A 21568-nucleotide genomic window follows, 5' to 3' on the forward strand; every position below is an offset into this window, starting at 1 on the left:
AACTGGTCGTGAACACCTGAACTGGTCGCCAGCCAATCGCAGGGCACATATAAACAAACAACCATTTGCACACACATTCACACCTAAGGGCAATTTAGAGTCTTCAATCAACCTACCGTGCATGTTTTTGGGATGTGGGAGGAAACCGGAGCACCCGGAGAAAACCCACGCAGGCACGGGAGAACATGCAAACTCCACACAGGCGGGGCCGGGATTTGAACCCGGGCCTCAGAAGTGTGAGACTGATGTGGTAATCAGTCGTCCTCCGTGCCGCCCCTGCAATATTAATTTAAAAAACAAAAACATGCATGTTAAGTTAATTGAAGACTCCAAATTGTGAGAGTGAGTGTGAATGGTTGTTTGTCAACATGCATTTGGCCGGGAACCAGTCCAGGGTGTGAGCCACTTCTCCCCCAAAGTCAGCTCGGATAGGCTCCAGCTCACCTGTGACCTCAATGAGGCAAGCAATATAGAAAATGGATGGATGCAAATTCAATTTTGAAAGAGGGCCACGTCTATCCTCACTTGACGTGTCTCACCCTATTACTTTCTGAGATTGCTGTGAATGAAAATGTCTATTATTCCAATTTATATTCCTGGATGTATAATGTATAAGTATATACCCTAATTATAAGCAATTATTTGAATTGTGTTATTAAATTCGAGGTAAGATTTAGTCAGATGTCACAGATTGTGTGTCCTCATTCTCATTTCAAAACTGCTTGAAACTTCCAGCCTCAATCTCAGCTGCAAAGTTAACTTTATTATTATTATTATTTTTTACTCTTCTTAGTTTGTTACGCGAACCCCTCACAGGCAGGTTACAGTTGGTGTGTGTGACAGTGTTTCCTCTAGGCGAGCTCCGCTGATAAATGGCGCTATCCTCAGTGGTCCATAACAGCGTTCGTTGACGATAAATACTTAGGGGAGGGTTGCTCAGGGTGCTGCTTGAGTAGCCACGTGCAGCAGCAAGAGGATGAGCTCCTATTCTTCAGACTTGGCGGGTTGCTTGAGGGCTTGTTCCATCTGGTTTATCACAAGAGGGGACTTTCCCATGTAGGACATACTGCTTCCGTGTCTCACAATGCAAATAATGATGTGCTTGAAATTCTTCTGAGGCTGGCTTCATGCACTGTGCTTGTATGAATGCGCAAAGGGGATTTTGAAGGTACGTGTTAGTGTCCTGACATGATTTGCTTAAATGTATTAAATCAGTTAAATATGAGATGACATGCACTGCTCAGAAGGATTGTATCTGTATATAACTGTGGACAAATTCGGTGAAACAGGCAGTGTTATGCAGGCTGTAGATAAACACAACACCATCATGTGTGATTGGATCTGTGCATACAGTCAATGTATTCTCACAAGACAAAATTTACGCAGTACATTCATCAAAAGAAGCATCACTTTGCATGTGCGAGCGCTGCACATGCACCCACAGCGACGTGTTTACTTGTATTGTTGAGTCCTGCCACAACATCATTTAAAAATGACTTGCTGTCTTGCTGTGTTGAAATAATGATTTTTAAAAAACATGGTGCATTTATCCATCCATTTTTCTTTAAAGTATGGGGTGAAAGACACGTCCTGGACTGTTTTACAAAAACAAAAAAGGCAAACAAGGATCATGGAAAAAAATCTAAATACTAAATGTGCAAAGTCACAGGCAATTAAGTATAAAAAAAAAAATACTAAAATTGAGTTAAGGCATAAATTTTTATGTATAATTTATGCAAAAGAATAAATACATAAAATAAAAAATGCAAGTATCTTACGGTATGTCATTTTCTTACTGATAAAATTGTGAGACATTTTGTGTGAAATCCACTAAATTCTGGTGCACTCTGCACCTGTAGAAGTCTCATGCACAACTACACGCGCACACACGCACGCATACACACAGATGCGCGCGCACACACACACACACATACACACACACACGCACACGATCGTTATGCATATACACAACAGCTGTCTATGGTAACAGCTTTGCAGATATTAAATTAAATGAAATTATTGCACACATTAGCTACCCTCAGTGCTTAACAGACACCCATAACCAATATGAATAGTACACAAACCCCTAAGCACAAGTCATTCATGAATGACACAAACACAAAATACTGTGACCAATCGGTGCACGTAAGAAGAACTCTCTGACAGAGCTGATAAGGTTTATTTTCATTAGCTCCTTATTATCTAGCATACAGCAGTCATAGAATGTGAAGTAAAATCCTTTATGGCCACAACAAGAACATTAAAGCACTCTATTTAATGACCTTTTAAATATAACCTTCACCTGACACAGTTTCCTTCAGTTTGGATCAAGACTGAAATTATTTTGCAAATACAAATTAATATCATAACTGTCTTGGCTCGGTGTTTGTGGTTTTATTTCTCATGTTTGGTATTAGTAGGTAACTTGCAGTCATGCTCAAACAAATACAGTGAAACCTCCAATATAGAATGACTCAATATGGAGTTCAACAATCTCCCCACAAATCAGAATCAGAATCATCTTTATTTGCCAAGTATTTCAAAAACAACAAACACACAAGGAATTTGTCTCCGAACAAACACTTCAAACCATCATCATACTAACCAGTTGGTTACCATGTCACCACATGCACAGCAAGTCTTATTAATTCTCGATTAATTTCAACAATACCTATAAAACTAGCCAGCAGTATCGCTCTGAAAACACTGTCAGGCGTCTTCAAAGGGTGCAAGTAATGTTACTTTATTAATTATTTTCATTATAAAGTAATCAATACAGCCTTTTATGTGGTTTGTGCGTTATCTAGTTATTAACAGCATCAAAAACACTTTACAAAATATGGACTACATGCTTTTATTTTTTATACTTTTTAATTTCCTAACATGATCTTGTATGGAACCTTTTAAAGACCTTTCATGCATTATAGCTGTATTCAAATTAGGGTGCTTTTTTTCTGCACTTTTTGGGGTCAGTGGATCATTTGATTTGTTTGTAAATAATGATTGTGTCCCCCGGGTTCGCTTTGTGTTCACATGATGAAAGATTCCAAATGTGCCAAAATGCATCACAAGAGCCTACGTGTCATTGCTCGTGTGTGCGTGTGTGTGGTCATGCATGAATGCGTGTGTGAGTGTGTGTTCCAGTGCAGGGTCATGCTTCTCAGGTATAAGAAATGTCAAGTAGCTTCTATTGACCTATTACTCCTCATGCCTCACTGGTGGTGGCTTGTAGAGATGATTTTGTACGTTACGTGACATGATAGCCCGATCTTTTTACTTTATGTGTGTGCATGACATGTGTAGCCTACATGTTTTTTTTTAATGCATGTAACATAGTAAATAAATAACATGGTGTTTTTGCTCATCAAACTGCAGGGCCTGATGCCCAATTCACATTTTTTGTTAAATCCGATCTTTTTATGGAGTTGTTCACATTATGTCATTCTTGCGTTGTCTGGGGCTTCTCTATTATTGTGTCATGAACGGAACAGAGGATAGGACCCAAAAATGCACGACTCCAAAACAAATTGAGAGTTTCCAAAAAGAGAGGTTTAATAGACGGGCATAGGTCGGTACACAGGCAGGCAATCCAAGAGAGGCAACAGTATCCAAAAACATGAGGCAAAGAGACAAGGTCGATAATCGGAACAGGGTCAAGTCTTACTGTGAATCTATGACGTGGAAACAAGGAATGCTGGAACGCGACGACAAGGTACAACGAACTGGCAACGAGAGGAAATGAGACACGAGGTTATATACAAGGGGTAATTAGGGTGAACGAGGCACAGGTGATGAAGATGCTCACATGAGCAGGTGTGTGTGAAACAGGGGGGGAAGACAAAACCCGGAACACACACACATATGACAATTGTTGTTTTTATATGATCATGACAGTAGTATCCTACTGTGTTTATATGTGTTGTGTACTACTCAATCTGTCAAACCACTTTGTAAATGTGTATTTGAAGGTGGTTTATAAATAAAACCGTCTCTAAATTGATATGTGTCTCTAAATGGCAGGAGGCGGGGTACACCCTGAACTGGGTGCACCCCACCTCCAGCCCGATGATAGCTGGGATAGGCTCCAGCACTCCCGCGACCCTTGTGAGGAGAAGCGGCTCAGAAAATGGATGGATGGATGGATGGAATTGTACTGTTCACATTGACATGGAAAAAAAAAACAGATACATGTCACATAGGGCAAAACAAATCTGAATTGACCTGCAGTGTGAACATAACCTTTTTCACATGCATACCGTAAAAATACACTCTGTCGATCTCCCGTTCCATTCTTCCCTCACTTGTGAACAAGACCCCAAGATACTTGAACTCCTTCCTCTACTTGGGGCAGGATCTCATCCCTGACCTGTAGAGGGCAAGCCACCCTTTCCGACTGAGGACCATTAAATAATGTTGAATAATGAAAATGAAAATTCCCATGTATTTTTACAAACGTATTTGTATTAAAAAATGATGTATTTAAATGTATTTAATTTTTTTCGGAAGACACCAGCCATAAAAAATTTTTTTTTTGCAACTTCAGCTTCAAACCCTCATGTCATCAACCAGTAGTTATGCTCGTTGTCGCAGCACATCCAGGTAGTCAGCTAACCAGTTTCATTCCGCATATAGCTGATTGATTATTGATTTTATTCAGATTGAAGCACAAAACATTAGCCTGATGAAAGCATGGGCATCAATTAAATTATATTTACATGTACAGGTAATTTTGTCTTCAATGAACTGGGACTGTGTTGTTCCTTTGACTTGACTATCTTGAATTTTCCCCCAGTATGCTTCGGGTGTCTTATACTGTGTGTGTGCTTTTCCAAACCACGTCCACAATATATATTTTTAATTTACTGTAGGTTAAGTTATAGTGATACTTAATTGTGTTAAATGGGCTAAATGTCACATTCTAATATAAAATGTGTTTGAATAAATACATACTGATTGAATATTTATTGTTTTATATTCATGAGCAGTAAAATTAGTAAAAGTAGCAACTGTCTCATAGTCACAGCTTCGAATCTCAGTTCAAACTTGTGTGTGGAGTTATCCCCATGCTTGCGTGGGTTTTCTTTCGACTCCAGCTTCCTTCCACATTCTAAAAACATGCTTGGGTTGATTCGAGACTAAATTGTGCATGTGTCTGTCTTTTCTTTATGCTCTGTGATTGATTGGCGACCAGTCCAGGGTGCACACTGCCCCAAAGTCAGCTGGGCTAGGTTCAGTCTATGAATTGTGATTTCCATCCATCCATTTTCGATACTGCTTATTCTGTTCAGGGTCGCCGGTGAGCTGGGGCCGAGCCCATCTGACTCCGAGCGAAAGGCGGACTACACCCTGAACTGGTCCTCAGTCAATCTCAGGGCACATGCTTTGTAAAGTTAGATGACCATTCATGGTCACACCATGAGTGACCAGTATCACTCCAACATCAGTGACCGAATTGTGAATTCATTTATGATTTGAATACACACTTTCTAATAATAAGTGCTGAGGAGAGATGAAACTTTAAAAGTTTTACTCCAATTAAAATATTCAAAAGCAAAATCTGAATATTTAGATTTTACAGCTTTCATGTGGAAACAGGTCAGTGATGTAATCTTTATTTACTTAAACAAAATCCCCCCAAAATTCAGCTAGCTTGCCCTACTTTGTATTCATGAAGTTGATTTTTGTACATTAACATGTGGGCGCCGCTCATTTGCTCCTTTGAGTTATTGCCTTTACTGCCTTGTTTTGTCTTAGCTGCATTTGCCAATTTAAGGGATCAAATTGGTGAGCCGCTTCCCAAAAGCTTGCTTTTCTCACAACTGGGTCACTGCTACCCAAACTGATAAAGAACATCAAACTCCACTATATTGAGTAAATGACAATCCCATGCTCTTCTATGTCTTTTTTAAAAGTGATGTAGAATGATCCCCAAAAGGAGCAGTGACTCTGATGACTTGTTTTGGCTGAAGCAGCAGAGCACCTGAGGAGGAATCATCTTTGAAAAACTCTACTGTGACAAATTCCCCTCAAGAGCATTGTGATCTAACAGTTTCAACCGGTTCTTGCAAAAATAACATTTTGTTCTCCGGGGTGTTAATCTCCACAATTCAAACCGACTATCGTGTCCACAAAAAAATGCAATACATTCATTAGTGCTGTGCTTATTCCATGTTGTGCACATTATGATCACACATCCATTTGAACCTCTTAAAGGTCCCATATTTTGGCTATTTAGACCTCCATAGAGTGACTCTCTAACATGGACTTACTATAAAAGTGTAAAACCACCCCCTTTCCACTGATTGGTTGCCTCCGTGTACAGAACCACTTGTGAGAGCACACGTTTGTTATGTCGATAGCGCTGGCTCGGGAGCGGAAAGGGAAGGCGGAGATCTTCCCTCGTGACGCAGATAAGCTCGAGAAATTCCAAGGACCTGATTTCAGGCCTCTCAGTAGAAAAACGATTGCAACTCAGGAATATGTGGACGATTTTCATTTATATTTCACGTTTACTGAGGCACCATAGAGATAATATTGCACCCCAAACACTAGAAAAAGTTGGTTTGGTAAAATATGTCCCCTTTAAGTCAAATGCCCCTGAGTTGATGAAATTTGCCACCAAAGAAAAACATTTTCAGGTCAAAATTTCTCAATTCACAGAAACCTTTTACTTTGAACTACTTCTGACATGACATCACACAAGACATCAGCATACCTCACAGGACACCAGGATGTTTCATGGTGGCCCCTCCGCAAAACAAGGGGGGAAGAAGAAGAACATACGTGTATTTCCAGACACATGCTGTATAATGTCACTGTCAGGCGGAAACCTCCGATGTCCAAATTTGGTCAATTTGATTTGTTTTTCTCAAATTTATGCTATTGATCAGTCCCCACATGGGTCTATTACTTTTTCTTTAGAAATTATTTACCAGTCGAATGTGTTGAAAATGGCTTGCTCTCTCTGATGATGCAATGTTAATGGCTCAACAAATATGGTTTTGGTGATGTGAGGATTCTTTCTGCCTTACGCCAGCAAAAGTGTGAACCCATGAAGATGGACTGTGAAAACAATAGTCATTTCCTGAAAAAAAGAATGATATATAAATGAGCGTCCAACTCATTGTTGTTTAATGGTTGAAAGATCGCTAGTTTTTTTTTCTCACACTCTTGTTAACAAGCCTGTGTGAAGTGTATTACAATTATTAGCTAATTATTCTTTTCCTGCTAACTTTTACTGTGCCCAAATGTTTAACAATGTTGAGTTGGATCTTTGATGCTGATAGTTTAAAGAAAGTAAAGAAAGTACGTATTGCACCAGTTGCGGTTGTTACTGTTGTTTGACTCACTGCACTTTCAGGCACTCAAATAAATACAAAAGCACTCACTTCAACTCGCTTCATTTGTGTTTTATTTTACGTCACAACTCTTATACTCACAGTCATTGTCATATTAATGTTCTCTGCCTACCTGCCTGATCTGCTGTTTTGTTTGTTTCCTTGGTGATTGTTGGTAAGCATAGCCTCCTGCATCTTGCCTGCTCTCCATGACAATCAACTGGATAGTTAAAGGTCAGATGACAAAGATGTTATGGGGTCAGTTAAAATTCATATTTGCATTGTTTACATGTTATGTAATACACACACGTAACTTCCAGCAAGTTTTCAAGCATAGTTTAGCTAAAAATGAGGTTTTTATGACACATATTGAGTCCTCCCCGAACATACCCGAAGCTCAAGACACCGGGGTGTGGTTACTCTATCCATCGCAAGGGCTACCAGAAGTGATGTTGCAATTGCCAAAGACAACGCGCTACACACTATATGCAATGGCGAGCAACGTGTTGGAATAGGTGGAGGAGTAGGAATTCGACATACAGGAGCACCCAACTGAACTTGCCGTCATCAAATCGTACATGTTTGAGCCGATCAGACAGTGACGACGACGAGCAGCCAAGTAGCAGCTGTACAACAGAAAAAGAGAGTGGCCACAGGCTCGATGTGACGGTATGTCAAAAGCATGTCTTTTTATACAGTCATGGCTTGAAATAATGCCACCCCAGGGGTGCCAATATTTTTGAGCACGACTATACGTATTATATATTCATATATGTTTCAGTGACACGGCACAAGCTTTTACATAGGATGCAGTATTCTAATATATTGTGCGCCCTTCGCTCGAGTAGCGTTATAACATGCCGCACAGAAAGTCTGTTGGCTTGCCATATAGGCAAAAGTACAGACGTCAGTACTGAAAACTACTGCGTGGGTCTTTTTTTTCCCAACTGCCCAGTGCATAGTAACCATAATAGAGTCGTAGGTATATACAAGGAAATGCTCACCTCTTGTCTACGCCGCTTCCCTGCTGCATGGTGGCGGCTACGAGATTTAGTTCTCTTGATGGCGGCGGAGGTCCCGATGTCCGTAGGAAAAAATAGTTGGCACCGCAGCTGGTTTCAAGCCTCTTCCTCTGTATCTTACTCAAAACATGCCGGTTCAAAGAATGGTTTGTAAAGAGGTTCTAGAGTTATCAAAAAACAAATTTAAATCTTTGTCCTCTGACCTTGAAGTGCAGAAGCAGAAAGAAGGTGCCGGATTATTAAACTGTTTACCACCATCAGATGTTGTTAGTTTTTGTATCAATGCCTGTTTTATGTACTAGTATCCAGCTGGTTGTGCTTGGATTCATCCATTTGATGTATGTAAGTACTTTCGTTGTTTCTGTTCTTCAGTGTCAAATTATTTTGTAGCATTGATTCTGTTTGTAAAATTGTTTCGTTGGAGTCCCTTCCGCTGAGGCTCCGTCCACCTCTGAGTTTAGTTTCAAGGCCTCAAGGTATAGAACTGTGGGCCCATAGTCCACTGAATCATGAGTCATATCTGGGTTGATTTCTGTGTATTTCATGTTTCATTGCCAGAGAGAGGGGCCATGGGGGGGGGGGGGAAACGCACAGACGTGACTGAGTAAGAATGGGGATGTAATACATACAAATGAATTGCAAAATCTCTGTATGCTCGTCAAATGTATGTAGGCCTGCCTATATTCAACAAAGGACACTGCTGACTCAGTGGGGATGATCAAACATCAATTTGCACAGATTCTCTCTGTCTTTATCTCCTCCTCTTCTGTCTTTTCATTGATATCTTGTTCCTCATCCCCTTTTGTTGTTCAATCCCTATGCACACATTGTGTTTTTGGAAGCATGAAAAGCTTAGTGGGGCATAAGACAACGCACAATTTAAAGTCCTGCTAAGTCAAAGAAAATCAAGGCCTTGTGTATGTTCACTTTTTTTTTTGTTCTTTATTTTGGTACGTTCCAAAGGAAATTTGCTTTATTGCCATGCATTAAGAACAACAATGTATTATTGCAATTATTTATTAGTCCACTGTGCCTTCAGAAACACCATAGATAACTTCAAAAAGAAATACATGATTGCCCCAAAGATTCCAAACTTTCCAATGAATACTAATATATTTATTCAAAAATATGAGTCTGCCTGAAATTGTGACAAGCCAGTCATCTTTACTGCTTTCATACAGTACATGTATTGTATTTTCTAGTTGTAGCTCAGGCCTTTGTATCATAATGTAATAATCATGAAGTGAGCCTCATTGAACACATTCTCGCTGAAGATTGGCTTAATGACTGGTATTATTTGGTTTTGCCTCATGCCAAGATGAACAAACCAGGGCACAGCTGTTAATGTTCATATACCAATTTATTATTGTCAAAATGTCAACATTGTTTGATAATTGTGAGTGTCACTGAGTGTGAACTAAATCAGGCGAGTGTACTATTAACACAAGTATCTGTAATAATAAAAGCTGAATATTTTTGGCAGCATGGCTAGTAGTACCAGGTAGTACTTGCCACAGTCACTTTAAAGGAGACCCCTGCAAAGTATTGTTGAATCCATGTGTATTATATGTTATGTCAAAACAATGCTGTTTTGCATTGTAAAGTTGCTGGACTGTTTCCATTCCAATAAATTATTGAGGTTGAAGCTCTCAAACTCATCCAAGCACGCCCTTTATGGAGCTTATTTTGTACACTGCGCCACAGAATTATCCATGTCTTGGAAATGTTAAGAATTAAGATTCATGAGGAATTAATGGCGCTAATCAAACCCTCATTGATTCATTAATTGATTGAGAGCTGTGGCTAATACTTTTGTCTGTACAGTGAACGTCTATTTGTCGGGTTTAGTTTCCTCCTCTATTTAATACCAATCCGCAGTGGGATTCCACTTTTTCTTTCTCAGCTTCCATTGGTCGTCCTCCTCCCTCACCATTGTTACATTTTATTCTCTGTGTCTTCCATCCTCCACTTCTTGGCTTTCTATGCCATCTCTTTCTATTCCTTTCTCCTCAAATCCTTGTTGGATGGTTGGCCCATTTAGTCACGGTTCGCTTTAAATAAAGAGAAGACCAATTACGAAGGTGACTTTCTGTCCTGTAAATGATATCCTTGGTCTACTGTTTTCTATCCATCTATTGTCTACTACTTATCCTTTCCGGCAGGGTACACCCGGATTGTGTCAGAGTTTGCAGGTTTTTGTGGTGTTGGAGGTAGTGGACCCAAATACAGGGAAGCAGGTAGGGAAGGCGGTAATGCAGGAGTCTCAAACAAAAAAATATTTATTTTGAAAAAAAAGGGCAAACAAGACAAGTTGAATAATAAAAAAAAAATCATAAAGTAAAAAAAAAAAAAGATTCAACAAGCAAACACAGGGAATGGACTCACTACAACAAGAAACATAAGACTTGGGGAATGTGACATAAACAACGACAATGTTTCAACGCAAACTGACAGAAAACAGGTAACTAATTACACACAAACAAACAAGACAAAAAGGCACACCTGGCAGACACAAAGGACGGGGTTAAAGAGAACAGGTGCAACTGCAGACAACCATGCACAGTCACATTGACACCAATGAACACTTCCTTCAATTAACCAAACTTGCATTAACATGCAACATGCAGCATGTTTTTGGAATGTGGGAGGACGCTAGACCACCTGGCGAAAACCCACACAAACACCGAGAAGAAACAAGACCAGGGGCTGAGATAGCAACCCAGAACGTGTTCAACCTCCCAACATGCATCACGGTGTCGCCACACAACGTTCTAATTGTAAAGGTCCTTTCATGGATTCACATTTGTCTTATTTCATGGGACAACATGCACTGTAGGTATTTTATTATGAGGTAGAAATTGGAATTAAGCAATGAAATGATCGTTGTTATTTTTTAGAGGTGCGTGTACGCCAATGTCAGTACCAGAGGGTATTTTTACGTTCCAAAATGTTTTGTCCATATTCATCAGTTCAATAAAATTACATCATCTGGAACTTTGATTTATTCAGCAAAGCTCATGCAGTTTTCATCCATATGAGCTATCTTGTCAGAGCTACTGAGTCATTCAATCACTTTGATTTATAATAAAGTTTGACTAGAAGCAGTGTGAAGTATTAATATGCATCCATAGAACAAACTGACAAGCACAATAACATATCACTTATTCCCATTAGAGTGTCTTCTTCAAATGGAGACTTAAAGGAAAAATTCGTATTAATCAGCTAAAAAGCCAATGCCGTTTTGAGAATGTGATGTGAAACCGGTATGTAGGAGGATCAGGACCAGTCAAAGCTCCCTAACATCTACATTTAAATGTAAAGTGTGAGCTGCATGTGTCTTGAATAGGCGTAGATATGCAATTTAATTTCTCATTTTGAAAATAAAATTCACTGGCAGATGCTGATTCTGGCATCGAACAAAAAAAAATGGATTGGATGCAATTAATCTTTCAATAAAGCAGCCGCGACATATTGCACAATGGTTTCCACAGGGCTTTTATTTTAACTTGTGCCCCAGGGGGTTATCAAAGCTGACAAGAGAGCCCACTTTCCCCCATGTGGTCTGACTCTAAAGATATTGCAGCTACAGTGAATAAGTAATAAAATCTTTGAATTATAATGCCTTTGAATAACACCTTCAGTTTAGTTTCATATCCACAAAGCCAAAATGATGAAAATTGTCATTGTCAGTGTCATTGTCGATATAATTACCAAGCAAACAGTACCAGTTATCTTACCATGCTCCCCTTTAGTAATTGACGCAATTTAAAGTCCTCAGCATGTAATCATCTCGACCTTCCAAATGTGCTCGATGGATCAACGCTGGCTACTGACAGCATTCTTAAGCAGTAGCAATGATCAAGACAGAGCGATGAAGGTTGAAATGCCTCTGACACCTGCTTCTAATGGAATCCAAAACAAAAGATGTAAGGATTGATTTTATATAAAGATAATAACACAAAGCTTTGATAGACAGCATCTATTATAGTATTAATGTAACAATTGATTATTACTGTGTTTGGAATTTGCCGTAACTTATAATTGCACAGCATCAAACTGGGAGCAGTTTCCAAAGTTTCGGCGCATGCAATTACTGCTGTGTCAATCAAAACTGAAGATTATTATCATTATAAAGTTATATTTATTTTTTTATTTAGCTCTTGTAGTGGCTCTCTTTAGATTGCACAGGCGTATTAAACGTTGTGGTCATTGGGTGAATGACTGTACTTCCCTGCGATTCTGTGTACTTTCAAGTATTTTGCAATTATAATAGAGCAATAAAGGTCCAGGATGATGGTCAACTTCCCATTTGTTTGGCTACAACACAGGTTTCCCCATATAATGGAAATGTTACTAATTTATTCAAGGTTAAAACTGGCCAGCATAAAACCTTTATTAAAAACAATGGCCAAGTTTCAAATAACATTTTGAGTCTTATACAATGCTCTAATGAGGTTCGCTGAAGTCTAGCGGGTTTTGATGCAATATGCTGATGACCTACCTGCATGACATCATATAGAAGATTTTATGCAACTTTTGAGGCATATTTTCTCCCGTATGTTTCTGAATTGTAGAATCATTGGGACATTTTAATTTTGAAGTTCCACAATAGGGTTTGAACCGACCAGTCGTCTAGTCGATGAGTCAACCTTATTGCTCGACATTTTTAAAGCTTGAAGTCAACCAATCCCTAATCAGGTGTTTTTGGCATCTTGTCTTCGAATTGGCCACTGATGTTTATAAATCGTCCTCCATTGCATATTTTCTTAGATTCTTCTTTTCTTTTTTTTCTTTCGCTCAGTTCGTCTGAGCCTGTGTTGTACAAATATATTGGAGGGAATTTTGCTTCGGACCTCTGCTGGAGATTTGTGAGCAAGTCTGTATATATTTGTGTATCGGATCCACTTTTGTGTGAAGATGTTTACGTTTGTTTACGTTCATGCTGCTGTGCTTGCTTGCTGATATGCCCCATGAAGCCAATAAAGAACAGCTATTAGCAGGAGTGGATAAAACTTCTCTAGACAAAAGCATTCAAACACACACACGCACACACACACACACACACGCACGCACACACACGTGCGTACACACTCAAATGAAGTGCATCCCAAACTTACAACTCATTGTCGTCAGGGTTGTTCTTTCCTTGGATCTATCTTTCAGCCTTGACTCTGACACCGCATATCATTAAGAAACAGATGTGTCTCTGACTCACACTTAGTGTCTCCTTGATGAGCACACTTATTTGATATACTGACAACGATTTAGTTAAGTTTGTTTTTTTTTCTCAAAGAATGGCAGAGTAATTAATCTGGAAGACTTGGTGTGCAAATTCTCTCTCTTTGCCTTCAGTCAGAACCTGACACACAGGCCTGTCTGCCAATTGTGACCTGAATGACAAAGTTAGCATCTTCTCTCTCTCGAGTGTCGTTTTTCAGCATTGTGAAAATCCACACATCTATTAAGACACTAGCATGTTGTAGACTATCTTTCCAATAGCACAGAAGCTGTTGTATAAAAGAGGGTACAAGCTTCATATTATCCTCTAGGTTCCTCTATAAGTGTAACAGTCGTGTAATGATCTGCATTTTTGTTTACTTGGTTTTGATCAGATTTAGTTTTTCATGTTTTGTCAAGTTTTCCTGTGGCCCATGTTCATGTCTTGTCTGCTTGTTTGGTTTTAATGTCCACCTGTTCTTGTCAGCCCTGTACCTTGTATCAACCAATCAGCTCCCTCCAGCTGAAGGTGTCTTGCCCAGGTGTGCCTCGTTGTCTCGTCTATTTGTTTGTATTTACTTCCCTAGGTTTGTTCAAACTGTGTCGGTGTGTTTTGCCTGTTTTTCCCTGAAATTTCCCCCAGAAAATCCTTTATTGAGCTTTATCCTGCCTTACCTCCCTGTTTCCCTGTAATGTGTCCTCCACTTTTACCACCATCACTCCGAAATCGTAACAGAATGAGCCGACCAAAAAAAGTGCACCCTGCAGAAATGGAAGCATTACACCAAGCTATACTGTATGTAAAGAAGAAAAGCAGATAGATTGGCATCTGCAAGGATGAGAAATTATATCATCAACACTACATTATTGGTAAAAATAAGTTTTTAATAGGTGAAGATTTAACTGTTTTGGATTTTACATTCACAGGAGCTTCAACTTTGATCTAGGTTGGATAAGGAGACAAATAAAATGAAAAAAAAAACAATCACCGTAAATTTGGATTAATGAGGGTGCACGCATGCTAGGCGATTCATGCAGCATTTGGCTTGATACCTGAAATCTAATTTATTTGTCTTGTGTAAGCCTGTGAGAAAACTCATTCAGGCCTACATGTCGGAAATTTGCAGTAAAAAAAAAAAGGAATACTTGTTATTGCACTCAATCTGATAGGTACAATATCTCATTCTGAAATTAATGCCATAGGCTTTCCAGTCATATGGGGTATACACTTCTCTCAGAGGGGCCAATTTGAGAACAAAGTATTCAAGAATGTGGGAGATTAATTTAGCAGTGAGTAATACAGGGAGCAGAGACTCAGAGCAATCAAATTGACTGACTAGCAGAACTCCCACAGAGTGGTGTTTGTTGAAATTGAACAAAGAGATGATGTGATAAAATGAAGGTGACAAGAAACAAAGTCAACTCAGAAATTACTGTCTTGTGGGATCAAATCGAATCAATCTAATGTTTCCTCTGCTGTGAGCCACTTCATGCACAAATGGAGTGAACTCAACATTATCATTATAACAAATGTCGCAACACTACGCAACAGGCTTATTCAGGTGAAAATTTTAATAAAAACTTCAGAGCTCCATGAGAGAGTAATTATTCAACAGAAGTGATCCAGGTGTTTGATGAGGGTGGAATGACCACAGGCTGTCAGTCTGGACAAAGCTAAGATATCCTTTTGAAATAAGGAGTAAATGAAGGAGAATTCAATGATAAGTTTAGCCAAGGAGGCAAATATTTCAGTAATGCATGTACTGCATATGTGTGCGTATTGATATTAGTGTATACATATTACCTGTACGTCTGTAATATTTACATTGTGTATGGAATATTTGATGGTTGAATGTTATTGTAATGTATTTACAATACCTAAAGTTACCAGGTAAATTCGTTCCACGAGGACACATTTTTCAAGGCTGTGTAAGCCCCAGCCAAGTGACAGCGCTGCCAACCAGCTAACAAATCAACAGGAGTAGCTTTGTAAAAATTTGCCATTCCTTTCACGCCAGTTTAAGAAATGACCAACTGTGTCAAATTTGTGAATATTGTTTTACAAATGCGATACAAATTATATACAGTCCCTTTGACCAGGCTAGATAGATATCATGGCTAACAAGATATCGTATTCACTGTCTGCAATTCCAGCACCAAAACTTCCACTGATTTTTGTACGCAACATATTGTTATGGCAACATGAAGCCAAAATAATTACCACTTTTTCTGCTGATATCGCAATAATTGTTTGACGACCTCTGAACTTGTTGGAAAGAACACTAAAGAAATTTTCTACAACTCTTCTTGCCCTCTAGTTGTAAATTCCTTTGTCCAGATCCACGTTGTGTGAATACAGTTTCATGGTGCACTCCCTCAATGGGAATGCACAGTCTGCAACAATTGAAAAAAGTGTAGGTCTCTTATCACCTGGTGCAAGTTTTGGAGCACGTAGTTTGGCTGTTTTATTTCCAAGAGATTGATCCAACGCAGGCGGCACGGTGGCCGACTGGTTAGAGCGTCAGCCTCACAGTTCTGAGGACCCGGGTTCAATCCCCGGCCCCGCCTGTGTGGAGTTTGCATGTTCTCCCCGTGCCTGGGTGGGTTTTCTCCGGGCACTCCGGTTTCCTCCCACATCCCAAAAACATGCATGAATTGGAGACTCTAAATTGCCCGTAGGCATGAGTGCGAATGGTTGTTTGTTCCTATGTGCCCTGCGATTGGCTGGCAACCAGTTCAGGGTGTACCCCGCCTCCTGCCCGATGACAGCTGGGATAGGCTCCAGCACGCCCGCGACCCTAGTGAGGAGAAGCGGCTCAGAAAATGGATGGATGGATGATCCAATGCAAGACAATACAGCCGCTGAAGACAACTCCATCTGAAACCAGACCACTGCAGCCAACAACAGCATACAAAAATAGGTAGTCTGTATCAATGAGGGCCATCAGAACAACACTTAAAATGTGCTTGTAATTGAAGCAAACAGACCCTGAATTCTTTGGCAGTTCATGTGTTTACCATTAAAAGTGTCAATGCGGTTTGGGAAAATTTCACCGCGAATGAAACTGTTCCACGACGGCAAGCATTTAATTTGGAGTCCTTTGGCACTAGAAATATAAAAGGAAATATATTTGAGGCATTATGATGGATATGAAATGTACTGTAATGATTAACAACATAAATTCTTGGGGATATTATTTCACTAGTGTGAGCTCCATCTTTAAACCCAGTGACAAGATTGAAAAATGCTCCTTTGTCATCATGGAAAAGTATCTGGGGCTTCATCCACCCTCTTCGCTTTTTTGGCTGTTTCCTCTCTTTGAATCCTCTGCCGACATACAAATATAGCTAGAGTGGATAGGGAAATCAGCATCTCCCATGAAAGTCAATTTTGGGAAATGTGGTGCTATTTTTGTTTTTCATGATAACAACACTTGAGTCGCAATTGTTCTGTTGTGGCAATGTGCGTGGGTTGATCGCCTGATGTGTGGGGAGTCTCCAATTGTATTTTTTTGCACAATTCCCCAGTTAAGTCATTTTGGCTGCATCGCACGGACCTTGAATGAATTCTGACTTTGTTTCCGACCTGGTGACCCACACAGAAACTATATTAATCATGGGTGACTTTAATATTAAACTGAACTGAATTGAACTCCCTTTCTGAACCTCTTTGCAGAGCATTTCATACAGTACCAGTAATTGATACTTTAGGTTTCAAGCAGTTAATATTTTAACCGACCCATAATAATGGTCACGTCCTCCATTGTGATGCTTCTCCCCTATTGCTTCCTTTCTTTCTCATGTTCATCCGATTAATGACCTGACAGACAATTTTAATGTGGCTGTCTGTAACAACGTCAACAATTTAGCACCTTTAGGAATAAAAAAGCGTACTAAGAAACTTATACCCTGGTTCACAGATGAGACCCACGCACTTAAGGAATCCTGTTGGAAGCTTGCGCATAAACGGGGTGCAACTAAACTTGGTCTTCCATCAGGCATAGTGTATTTAATTTAACTTAATAATTACATGGCCTCTAGCAATCTATTTAAACTATTTCCGTACGTATTCAGGGCGAATCACTCTGCTGAGACTCCTCACAAAAGTGGTTGATGATCTTTTACAAGTCATGGACACGGATACCTCATAGTAGGGTTACTTGACCTCAGCGCCACCTTTAAACACAATCATAATGTACTCCAAGAGCCCCTTGAAAAGTGTATTGGTATTGAAAGTTTAGCACTCTCCTGATTTAGAACTATCTCTCAGAGAGGACAAACCATGTAATTTATGGTAATATGACTTCTCAAGTATTGTAAATACCTGCGGAGTCCCAGAGGGATCGGTACTCGGGTCTTTACTGTTCAGTATCTAGGGGCTGCCACTTGGAGATATGGGTAAATATGAAATTATCTTTCACAGTTTTGCTGATGATATTCAATGGTACATGAATTTAGAAATAACTAACTCACGCAATCGCTGTAACATAGAAGCATGTCATGTAAAATAAAAATAAAAATGGATGTCATGTAACGTCTTACTTTTTAACCTTGGGAAAACTGAAATGCTGGTTATTAGTCCTGCCAGACAGGCACCACTCTGCACTTTGATAAAAGAAGCATTACACGAAGTCACTCAGCAAAAAAATCTGGGAGTTATCTTGGACTCAATTTTCTGCCTTCAACTGCCTATTACGGACATTACTAGAATTATTTGTTTTCGTCTTTGCAATATTGCTAAGATACAGCCCATTGAATTCCATGAGTTTCACAGAAACCATAGTTTATGCATTTATTACATCTCATCTTGACGTTTTTCATGGGTAGCTTTCTGGTATTCCCATATTTAATATCAAAAGCCTTCAGTTAGTGCAAAATGTTGCAGCAAGACTAATACTATAAATGTTGATCATATTACCCCTATAAAGGCAACCTTGCACCGGCTCCCTGTCCACCTGAGATGTGAGTTTAAGGTCTTGCTATTTACCCATAAAGTAATACACGGCACTTTTTTATCATACTGACTTAGCGGTACCTTGTGTTCCATCCCAAACCCGATATAATAAACTTGACATGACTCATTATTATATGAAGATTATGTTTCGGCTTTGTTCTGTTTAAAATGAAGTTCATTATCTTCCTGGGTTGCTTGGCATGTTTGTTTTCTCAGGGAGCTCTTCATGCTGCATGTTGTTACCGCGCCTGCCTCAAAGTCAAGAGGATCCGCATAGGTTCTCTCTGTTTTGTTAGGGTCATCAATCCCTTTAAACTTTGAACGTGTACATTGCAGCAGTGTGTAGATTTTGGTAAAATGACCATGAATCAGTACTTGTGTGTACTAATTGGTGTTATATATTGTTGCCTACAAGCCTGTATAATACAGTAAAGAGCAGCAGTAAAACAACCTAATAGCCCTTGTCGCTGGACTGAAGACAAGAGTGGTGTAGTTAAAACTAAATAAATAAATAAAAGTCTTCATCTCACTAATGGAAGCAAAGACCAAATTGCACTGTGCATATAAATGAACTTTAAGGAACACTCAAGCTTGGAATTTTTACAACATACTTGAACGAAAAAGACTTTACCAATGAAAATATTTGCTGCTTGACGACCAATAAATAACTGTAGCTTAGAGCATTTTTGCATCTGCGAACCAATAAAAACTGACCCCCGAGACACACTTTGACTCCCGCAGTTTGGGAAATGCTGACCTAAATGACATAGCTATCAAAAGTATTATTCAAACAGCAGAACAGACAGGGAGTGAAAAGGAACATAATATTGACTTTCTTCATCGACAATGGTCAGTAAACAGTTTATGTTTACTGTGTTGTAAATAATCAGCAATCATGGATACTTGTTTACTCATATGTCCATGGATGTGCACGTCTGTAGTACGGCATTGGGTATTGTTTGTCTGTGTGTGTACCTCAGAGGTTCCCCTTGACATGCGGTCAGAAATTTGCCCTTGCAGCTCTTTTACCGAACAGCTGCTCTACCTCATCCCATTACTCACCAGACCTTTCTGTCTGTCTGTCTGTCTGTCTCACATAGTTCATCTGGTGACATTCACTCAGTCAAGCTCATGTGCTTGTGCTCTAATCTACAAAGAAATCTACACGGACTTGCACCTGACCACCTCCCAGACATCATTACGCCACATAAGCCTGCATGACCTCTACATTCTCTACATTTTAATCTCATTCTTCACAAATTCCAGCCTTAGGGCCATTTTCTCCTTCATGACCCCTTTTCACATTTGCCACAATATAGACATGTCGGTTAAAGCGATATCTCATTTGACAAATCCCTTTTGACATGATTTCAACATTATAAGACATATATCAATGTATGTGGCTTAACAGCAACTCGGAGCCATTTGTCATTCATATCTAATATGTTAATGAATTTTATTGATGGCAGGATAACAACAGTCCAGTGTTAGTCAAACATTCTCCATTTACTGATTAGCACTAAAGACTAATGTATGTGTCTTAACTTTGACAAGTATGCTCCGGGTTCCTGACAAAACTGATGTCATTACACTTAGTTCAGTTTTATTCACTCTGCACGGAAAGCCAATTTGAAAGCAATAACTCAGACATTTCAACCATGACCACGATAGACTAATCAGGAGTATATAATAATTTCTCATAATGAAACCAATAAAATGTTGTTCCAGGTGAAAATGCACCTTCTTTTCATTGAACTTTTGCTGCCATATATAAATAGATAACTGGTGCTAAAGCAAATCACTGGTGGTATGTGCAATGATCAACATAGAGATTAAAAGCTCCATTGAAGCTGCCCGGTGTCCACGTTTTATCCATAGAAAGCCTTGACCGTACGTGAAAAAAGTGTCCAACCGTGACCAGATCGTCAAAACTGCGGGGGACCCCACAAAACGTACCGGGTCAGCAGGGAATGTACTGGCAATATGATTTTCAATTTTCAGCCTCTTTCATCAAAACCTTTTTAGTCCAGTAGCCGTGGTTTTGCCTATGTACTTAAGTTTTTAATTAGGTATAGAATGGAGGTGAAACGTGATAATGGGGCATTTTTATATAGGATGAGAATGGAAGATAATGATAAAATGGCAGGAAAGCTTGGAGCTGAAGTGATGGAAGTGATAAGCTCCTTTCTCCCCTATGCTGCAAAAAAGTCACTCACTCTTAAGTCCCTCTAGTTTTTATTATATCGAACACCACTTCCTGCTACATGTTATTAGTACCCTCTTCTAAATCTCCATTTCCTGTCCTCTCACTCTTGCTGTTTCTGGCAAACTCTTCCCCACATCTACACTCTAACCTCTTCCGCTTTAGATTTTTAATGAGTCTAAATTTAGCTTGATAGGAGGGATGTTTTTTTCCCCGAAACCTTTTACCTTTAGCTGTATTCACCTGTCTCCTTGGACATTTCCTCCCATCTGCGCTGTGAAAGTGCTTGATGGATTAAGAAGAACTAAAATGAGCCGGACTTTCTGGTCTTCAAATGATAACACACTTTTTCCATTAGGCACCCTCCACATTTAGTGATTGTGTGAGATTTGGTGCCCGCATTGAGCAGCAGTTCAACTACGGGATGTGCTTTGTGAAATTTACATCATTCGTTACTTAGTTCATTTTCCACCACTTCAGAATCAGAATCAGAATCAGAATCAGAATCAGAATCAGAATCAGAATCAGAATCAGAATCAGAATCAGAATCAGAATCAGAATCAGAATCAGAATCAGAATCATCTTTATTTGCCAAGTATGTCCAAAACACACGAGGAATTTGTCTCCGGTAGTTGGAGCCGCTCTAGTACAACAGACAGTCAATTTAAAGAACACTTTGGAGACATAAAGACATTGACAAAAAACAATTGTGCAAAAAGATGCAGAGTCCTCTAGCACTTAGAGCAGTTCGAATGACTAATATTGCAATAGTCCGGTGCAATGACCATTGTGCAAAGGGCGCTGAGACTTCAAGGAGTGTATGCGGTTTAAAGTG

The sequence above is a fragment of the Phyllopteryx taeniolatus genome, chromosome 8 (genome assembly GCF_024500385.1).
Source record: "Phyllopteryx taeniolatus isolate TA_2022b chromosome 8, UOR_Ptae_1.2, whole genome shotgun sequence".
Classification (NCBI taxonomy): Eukaryota; Metazoa; Chordata; class Actinopteri; order Syngnathiformes; family Syngnathidae; genus Phyllopteryx; species Phyllopteryx taeniolatus.